Source organism: Haliotis rubra, unplaced genomic scaffold (assembly GCF_003918875.1).
Source record: "Haliotis rubra isolate DU_JTF1 unplaced genomic scaffold, ASM391887v1 Scf255, whole genome shotgun sequence".
NCBI classification, from domain to species: domain Eukaryota; kingdom Metazoa; phylum Mollusca; class Gastropoda; order Lepetellida; family Haliotidae; genus Haliotis; species Haliotis rubra.
Window position 1 is genome coordinate 336,766 of NW_025766614.1, and position 8,676 is coordinate 345,441.

General features: G+C 39.9%; 1 long non-coding RNA gene across 3 annotated transcripts; it reads left to right on the top strand.

Moving 5' to 3' along the window:
* The first annotated feature begins 7,410 nt into the window (after positions 1-7,410).
* LOC124279701 lies at positions 7,411-8,416 on the top strand. 3 transcript variants are annotated; one of them, XR_006899454.1, is made up of 4 exons: positions 7,411-7,453; positions 7,981-8,093; positions 8,194-8,255; positions 8,381-8,416. It is a non-coding gene; the product is annotated as an uncharacterized LOC124279701 (long non-coding RNA). The 3 variants fall into 3 exon arrangements; XR_006899455.1 differs by lacking the exon at positions 8,194-8,255 and having other exon boundaries at positions 8,344-8,411; XR_006899453.1 differs by lacking the exon at positions 8,381-8,416 and having other exon boundaries at positions 8,194-8,265.
* Positions 8,417-8,676: the final 260 nt, after the last annotated feature.

The following is an 8,676-nucleotide window of genomic DNA, read 5'->3' on the forward strand; positions in this document are numbered from 1 at the left end:
TTTTGTTGTTGTGGTCAACTGGATGCAGGTGTGGGCCAAATACTAGAGGATGTTCTATATCATCAGTATTATTCTGACTCTACAACACTGATCTCAGGACACTATGGATTCATGCAGGCTTGGATTCAGACCACACTAGAATCATCACTGTCTGTTGGGATGAAGCCAAATATTAAGCAGTATCTGGTTTCATGAACTCAAACTTCAAGTATCATTCTGTTCACTGGCTTGACAAGTTGTACAAAAGGGAACATATAGACCATGTTATATAGGTAAGTTAATACTTGCCAAGTGGTGTGCAGATATCCACTCCACACAACTACAAAGTCATGTATTGAATGTTGGCGAGATGATTCATCAATGCCTGCATATAGACATCAGTGTTATTGATTGCTATGTGATACCTATGACAGAAAATACATCAGTGGGGCATCTCATGTTGCATATCTGTTGAGGTACAGCTGCATGATGTGATGACAGAGGGAGTTGGTGATAAAGAGGTGACGTGAAATGGGGTTTAGTGTAGCACTTAGGAATATTTCGCTCATGTGACGACGTGCATGCGTATGTTTGTGTGGCTGCTTGTACTAGCCCAGATTTAAGCTAGTTTTATAGTGAGATACCATGCCACAGTTAAGCATGAATACCCCACTCAGACACATTATACTGACTCCGAGCCGACCAGTCCTTGTTCCCGTTAATGCCGAGCGTCAGGCAGGAACCATCCTCGATAATCTCCAGGGTATACGTTACGATCACTCTCCACTATACCCTGGATGCATCCACGGCTTGGCCCGATAATTATATTACCTCCCTTTGCTGGCTCCAACATTCTCACAGTAGCCAATCAGTTAAGCCGTCGTTACATCCAAGCTTGCCAGTGTCAACAAAGATAGCGGTCGCAGTCGCGAAGGTTTGATCGCAGTGCCACTCAGATTTTTGGGGAAATTACAGACAAATTGACAGATCTGAAACTTTAAAAAAAGATATGAAAGAACTCCTTCTATGTCTTTCAGAGTACCTCTGCATCAATTGTGTTGCGAAGATTAAACGGTTAGATAATTTAAGAAGCAAAGGTGAGTTGTGATTGGTTTGCTCAACTTCCCAGCGTAGACACCTGATAGGATAAAAAGCCAGCAAAGGGAGGTAATATCATCATTGGGCCAAGCCGTGGATGCATCCAGGGTATAGTGGAGGAGTGATTGTAACGTATACTCTGGAGATTATCGAGGATGGGCAGGGACCAACAAGTACCACATTTTAACGTCTTTTGGTATCACGCGGTCGGGGATCGAATCCGCGAGCTTCCGCTCTCCAGGCGGACGCTCTAACCACTACACCACGGAGGCAGTCTGGTAATGAAGAAGTATTTATCTGTGTCCTGAAACAATAGGGATGAATTTTCATATTGAGATGTATTGCGATGCAAAAGCATATATTGCGATATGTACTGCAATATATTGCAGTTAGTTTTTTTAAACAAATAAACTACTTATAATCGAGTTAATGCTTGATCTATAAAAGAAAAACACTATGCTTGATTAAGCTTCAATAAAAACTTTTAATCATGACAAAATAAAAATGTAAATAATATTTGGTGCAAATGATACAAGGAAATCAACAATTTAAAAATGGAAATATCCGAAGATTTCGAGTGTTACAAAGTTTTCCAAATGCATGTTAAACTACCGTTTTTTTGATCAGCGTATCACAATACGTATCGTTTTCATGTCTGAAACAGTAAATACTGGTAAACCGGTTATATGGCGCAGCCCTATGAAACAACAATCTTGATTGTGCGAAACCAAGCTAGAATTCATTTCTCCTAAATAAGCGATTGTTTTTTTATTTAACCATCAAATTAGAACTTCAGTGTAAATCATATGTCCAAAACTCAATGTTCTTAATTACAGAAACACAAGTGATGATATTAGTGATGATATATTCATGCTTCAATCTTATTTATATGCTCATATCTTTTCATTGGATGTACATCAATATCAACCATGCATTCCTTTGTAAAAGGATATACCAGTTTAGAACAGCTGTTGTGAGCTTGTAGAGATAAAAATGAATCTTTAACCCCAAGGAATGAAACATGCATCATTCTATGTCAAAACCCTTACCCCCAATTCCTACCATATACATATGGTAAGTTAAGCTTGCTGTGGCTTAGGAGTGGTTGTCATAGATTCCTTCCACAGATGAAACCAACTTCCATGAGTCACCATGCTCCCACCCAGATAAACACAACAACACAGATACACAAGAAAAATATTTATTCTGTCCTTTGTAAGCTGCACCAGTATATATTTTGATTGACAGTCCAGGTGGTTATATACAGTATTTACATTATAATACAATCCTGTATCAAGTGGTGTCATGTGCCAAGACAATTGAGAAAACTATTGGTGACTATTCATACCTCACATTTCTTGTCCTTCAACAAAAGGATGTTTAAATATGGATTCTAGTATCAAGCTAAACATTAAACTTCAGCATGTTTCCAGCTACCCTGCTTGTAAGCTGCCATTTCAACAAAATACCAAATTGTGACCATTCTGTTTAATTACGTAAGGAATAACTTACCAAATGTGAGGTCCTTTTAGCTTGAAGACCCTACCCTCCATACAATTCGAACAGTGTACAACCATTTATTTCTATGTCTACAGTGAAAGGTTACCAAACTTTTGTTTAGAAGGAGGGAATACATTTGTTCTGGTGACTTGGTCCAGGAAACTGCAGATCATCTGGCAGACTTTACATTGAAACAACCCCCGAGCCCGACAAGTGATGGACAGTTCTGTTCACTTGATTACACTGTCTTCTACATAATATCAGGTACATTGTGAAACACTAATTGCAATCAATACAAGCCCATATCACTGACAATAAGTACCCTGTTCAATAGAAAAGTTTACACATAAATTAAATTCTCAGCTATTTGGGGAGAATCTAACCCATTTTGTCCTGGAAATGTTTGCATTCGGATTTCAGTTTCATAGTACTGGGTACCAAAAGAAACGTTACTAAGCTTAAGCATCCTTGACCTTGCCTTGACAGTCAATGACTGTATTGGCTTTGAGCACTTGGTTTTTCCAATGTTTCATCAACTTTAAGGTTTTGTTACCCACGACAATCTCTTTACAACTGTAACACTAACTATTACCATGTTAAAGTTGAATCAAGGTCAAAATGAATACCATAACTATAAATGTAGAGCACAACAGGATAGGTCCCACTGGTCCTGGGACTCGTGGTGTATGTAACATGACTACAAGTAGTTTGGATGATAAACCTAATCCTTCCCTCCCAACAAGCTAGTCTGCCAATCTGACCCTGCATGCACAGGCTTGGAGCCTTGGTCTCACGTTTGTAAACAAAGCAACAACTCCTCCAAACTTTGCTGACACAAACAAACCCTGTATATTCTCATGCAGATTCTTAACACCCGCTGAAGTAGTAAACCTGAACAGGCAACAAAACTCATGCGCATGATGTTCCGAGATGTGGAATACGCCAACTGAAACGTCTTGTTGAAAATGAAGAACACTGTATTTTGTTTGGGTCCACTGCATTGTACTGACATAATTGCACATATTTCTTCCCCACTGGTACCTTAGTGAAACCATCAGACATCTTAGTGGGACCACCAGACATCTTAGTGAAACCACCCGACATCTTAGTGGGACCACAAATATATATATTCTCATTGTTATACTTCTGTTGAGGTTCACTAAGAAAATCATGGACGTAGACAATGTTGTTTTACGTATTCTTAACATTAATATATTGATATAAATAGCACAAAATTGGTAAAGTATAACAGCATACCCATGGGTGTTTCTGTGATCCAAAACTTGTAACTGAAACATGCCCCTCTCCAGTCCATCAACAAGTCATAAACATAACAGTTGTATATTGTGTTTTAAATTTGTTCAATAGGAACATGAAAGGCAACAGTAGCATTACGTCTTGTCTCAGAAGGATGGAATTATTCTGCTTTCACAAACATGTAAAAATTACTCATTTACCTAGAAAATATGTTTCTCAGTTCTAGTTTACTTCAACTGACAACTTTCAGTGAGTAATTCTTGAAGACAACATCTCAACAAAGCCTTATTCCAGCACACAAGTGCCGTGAGTTGGTCTCCACACCTGTTGTGTATTACCAGTATATACCCTTGTCATAAATTCAGTAAAACACAGCCTCAAGGCTTTGTAGCTCACCTGACAGTTCTATTTACACTTCAAACTTATTTGAGTATGTTCATGTTGTAACAGCTGAATCAAGGTAGACGAAAGTTTATGGGTTAGAACTTCTTTAGTATACAGCAATAGTGGCATTTTGTACAGCTTTAGCAGCTGAGTCAAAAGGGTATCATGACGTATTTTTAAAGTTTGTGGTACTGTATTCTAAAGGTAGGCCAGGATCTATACCAAAACATCACTATTACAGTTGAATAAATTAGTCTTTATCCATAAACTTTCTGAGTACTCTGTTATCTGTTAACTTCTCAGAAATGTCTATCGAACAGGTTGAATCAAGGTCCAAATTCTGAGAATTGTAAAAAAAGAAATATGTTAGGCCTTATTGCCAAGTAGATCTACACCTATGTTGAATTTAAATATGGCCCAGAATAGAAGGCTAATTGCAGCATTGAAAATACCTCCTTGCCCGACCGCCCGGGACAAGTTATTTTGAACACGGACTGCCAGATTCTCAAAGTCACCTGCCCGACGGTCGGGTTAAAATTTAGACATGTATATGAAGATATTCTGGATATTTCAGGATAATAAATTATTATTAATTCACTCGTCAAAAATAAAAGATGAATTCCAATTGGATGATAAACTTCATCGCTTGTCAAACCTAAATTATTTGCAGGCAGGTAAGTTTTGATCATTGCTGGCAAGTTTTATATCTAACCAGCCCTGTGGTCTGGCTGAAATTTTTGGGAGTTTCACACCCTGCTAATTGTTATACATTTATAAACATGTCTGCAAGACAAACATCAGATGTGGATAAGAAAAATGTATTCCAAAATATATCTTATGTCAAGATAAAAAACACACACTTGGTACATATCAAATTTTACGATATATATGGAAATAGCATTTTCAACATGGCATCCACAGCAGCCAGCTTTAAAATTTGGGACTTTTTGAAACAATATTGCTGGTATTGTTTATACAAAGTTTCAATTTCAAAGGCCTTGCAGGTTTAGCAGCTGAGTAATAAATGTACTAAAACTGAATGGAAGGACAACCAGGCAGATGACAAGGGACTGTGCGACATAGGCTCACTTGACTTCCATTAAGGGAGCTAAAGACTAGAAACAAACTGAGAAAAGAAACCAATAAGAACCCAACATTTCCAATATATGATACAAGATAAAGCATTTAGAAACTGCCACTTACAGCAGATGGCATTCTACACTGACATACACTGTGTGGGGTACATATTAGTGAATTCATGACCAGTTGTTTGGCTGGCAGCTTTACAACAAGGGCAAAACAATACGTTTTCTGCATTTAGATTCTGTGAGTATTATAAGTTTGGACATGACTTAAATAGATCTTCCTATTAGGTATCAATCAAAAACACCCAGCAACATTTTATGAAAAAAAACCATTACCCATTATTTTTTTCTACAAAACTGTTCAGTGGAAATATAGTTCTCTCTATAGAGTTGACCATTGTGAGCCGACCAAATCTATAATATAAACCACTTCAGCTCTAAAAGTAAATATTAGTTGCTTCAAAAGAGTAATACTATTTGAGTAAACATAAATGAGGAATAATGTTTGTGTAAGGCTAGATGAGAATAGATAAGGATATTTCATTATTGAGACAGGGTCTAAACATGTTGAGACAGGTCAGTTGATATGGGAGAGAGAGTGCTCTTAAGTCGATCATATGTTTCTGACCACTAAATCACCAAACACCCTTTAAGTGATGAGTCTTCATATTATAATCATTATAATGTTAAATATCTAAAACGGAATATTAAAAAATATATCAATTCTTCATTAAATACCTGCCACCCCCATCCCCCACCCCACCCACACAAATAGTTGTGATATATTCTTTGTTGCTATGTGATGTTTTAATGACCCCTTTTTATGTCATTCCTGCTCTTCCCATCTTCCCAGAGTCAATGACCAGTCCCTGAACATGGATGTAACTTACACTAGTCACAAGTACTTCAGTTCAGGGTAGTTGTAGAGATATAACTACTGTCACCCCCATTATAGTCGGTTTATAGGAAGAACATGTTAGTATGACCAACAAAATATACATACAATCACTATGTATCTAGGTTGAAAAAATGAATACATATAATTAAAAAACAGGTGCAGTAAAACAAAAGTGCATAAATACTCAAAACCTGAATGCATTGCAATAGTGAAGCAGTGTATGAAATAAGCCAAAAACCCAGCCGGACATCGGGGCTGGTAACTTCAAAAACTTACCGGCCCAGAAGAGATTTAACCAGTCCTTCTTAAATACTAAATAGACAGTGCCAGTGGACACGTTTTCTGAATATTTTTTTTCACCCGTCCATTGGGCTGGCTAGCTGTAAAATTAGACCGTCCGGCAGAAATCTAGCCCGTCTTGGGCGGTCAGACGAGCCTTATTTTATACACTGAGTGAAGATCTTCAAATTGTGGAAGACTGATTTGTGGAGTAAACCACATGGAGATGCAGTAACCATGGTAACTGAAGCATAATATCAATCAATAATATCATCGAATGATGGGCGAGCCAAGCTGTACCACAAATCCTATCCTGCTTTGACTCAGTATCACATGAGTTTGAGATTGTCCTTTGGCAAGATGTGTGCAAACACCCAGCTTTCTTCAACAACAGATGAGATACATGGACGTGAGAAAGTTTCCGTAAACTGTCATATTTCAGTGATGAAAACTTGTGGTGTCCCAACTTAAGTAAAACATCTTCTCTGTTACTGGATATACCAAATAATCAGACTGCCAAAACTGTCTAACACTGGACAAAATGAATTTTCATTGACACAATATTTCTGAGCTACTTCAGGAAGTTTGTGTGTTATACAAACAAAGTCAACAAACACACAAGCTGGGTAGTCTCTGTTATTTTAGTTTCCCTGATTGTTTTCCAGATAAATATATCTATATCTACAATCCTCTACAAAACATTATAAATATATAGTTTAAATTGAGCACTCCAGTTATTGCATTTGGCTGTTATAACAATCATGTCATCTTGTGCTGAGTATGTCAACACACGTCTCCAGTGGAGGAACCACAATGGTAACACCAGATCTTACAGCTGGTGAAAGAAGCTGAACAAAGAAACTGAACCAAGAATTATAGAACAAACATCAGAGATCTAAAAAATAAGTATATAGTCCCCAATATCTCCACAAGTACACTGAGTGAGGGTTTTTGAAGGTAAAGGTGGGTGAAGGTGATTCTCCACAGGTCTGGGGGAAGGTTATCTCCCTTGGTCAGGGTGAAGGTTATCTCCCCAGGTCAGGGTGAAGGTTATCTCCCTAGGTCAGGGTGAAGGTTATCTCCCCAGGTCAGGGTGAAGGTTATCTCCCCAGGTCAGGGTGAAGGTTATCTCCCCAGGTCAGGGTGAAGGTTATCTCCCTAGGTCAGGGTGAAGGTTATCTCCCTAGGTCAGGGTGAAGGTTATCTCCCCAGGTCAGGGTGAAGGTTATCTCCCTAGGTCAGGGTGAAGGTTATTGCCCCAGGTCAGGGTGAAGGTTATCTCCCCAGGTCAGGGTGAAGGTTATCTCCCTAGGTCAGGGTGAAGGTTATCTCCCTAGGTCAGGGTGAAGGTTATCTTCCCAGGTCAGGGTGAAGGTTATCTCCCCAGGTCAGGGTGAAGGTTATCTCTCCCAGGTCAGGGTGAAGGTTATCTCCCCAGGTCAGGGTGAAGGTTATCTTCCCAGGTCAGGGTGAAGGTTATCTCCCCAGGTCAGGGTGAAGGTTATCTCCCCAGGTCAGGGTGAAGGTTATCTCCCCAAGTGAGGGTGAAGGTTATCTTCCCAGGTCAGGGTGAAGGTTATCTCCCTAGGTCAGGGTGAAGGTTATCTCCCCAGGTGAGGGTGAAGGTTATCTTCCCAGGTCTGGGGGAAGGTTATCTCCTTAGGTCAGGGTGAAGGTTATTGCCCCAGGTCAGGGTGAAGGTTATTGCCCCAGGTCAGGGTGAAGGTTATCTCCCCAGGTCAGGGTGAAGGTTATCTCCCTAGGTCAGGGTGAAGGTTATCGCCCCAGGTCCGGGTGAAGGTTATCTCCCCAGGTCAGGGTGAAGGTTATCGCCCCAGGTCAGGGTGAAGGTTATCTTCCCAGGTCAGGGTGAAGGTTATCTCCCAAGGGGAGGGTGAAGGTTATCGCCCCAGGTCAGGGTGAACGTTATCTTCCCAGGTCAGGGTGAAGGTTATCTTCCCAGGTCTGGGGGAAGGTTATCTTCCCAGGTCAGGGTGAAGGTTATCTTCCCAGGTCAGGGTGAACGTTATCTTCCAGGTCAGGGTGAAGGTTATCTCCCAGGTCAGGGTGAAGGTTATCTCCCTAGGTCAGGGTGAAGGTTATCTTCCCAGGTCAGGGTGTGAAGGTTATCTCTCCCAGGTCAGGGTGAAGGTTATCTTCCCAGGTCAGGGTGAAGGTTATCTTCCCAGGTCAGGG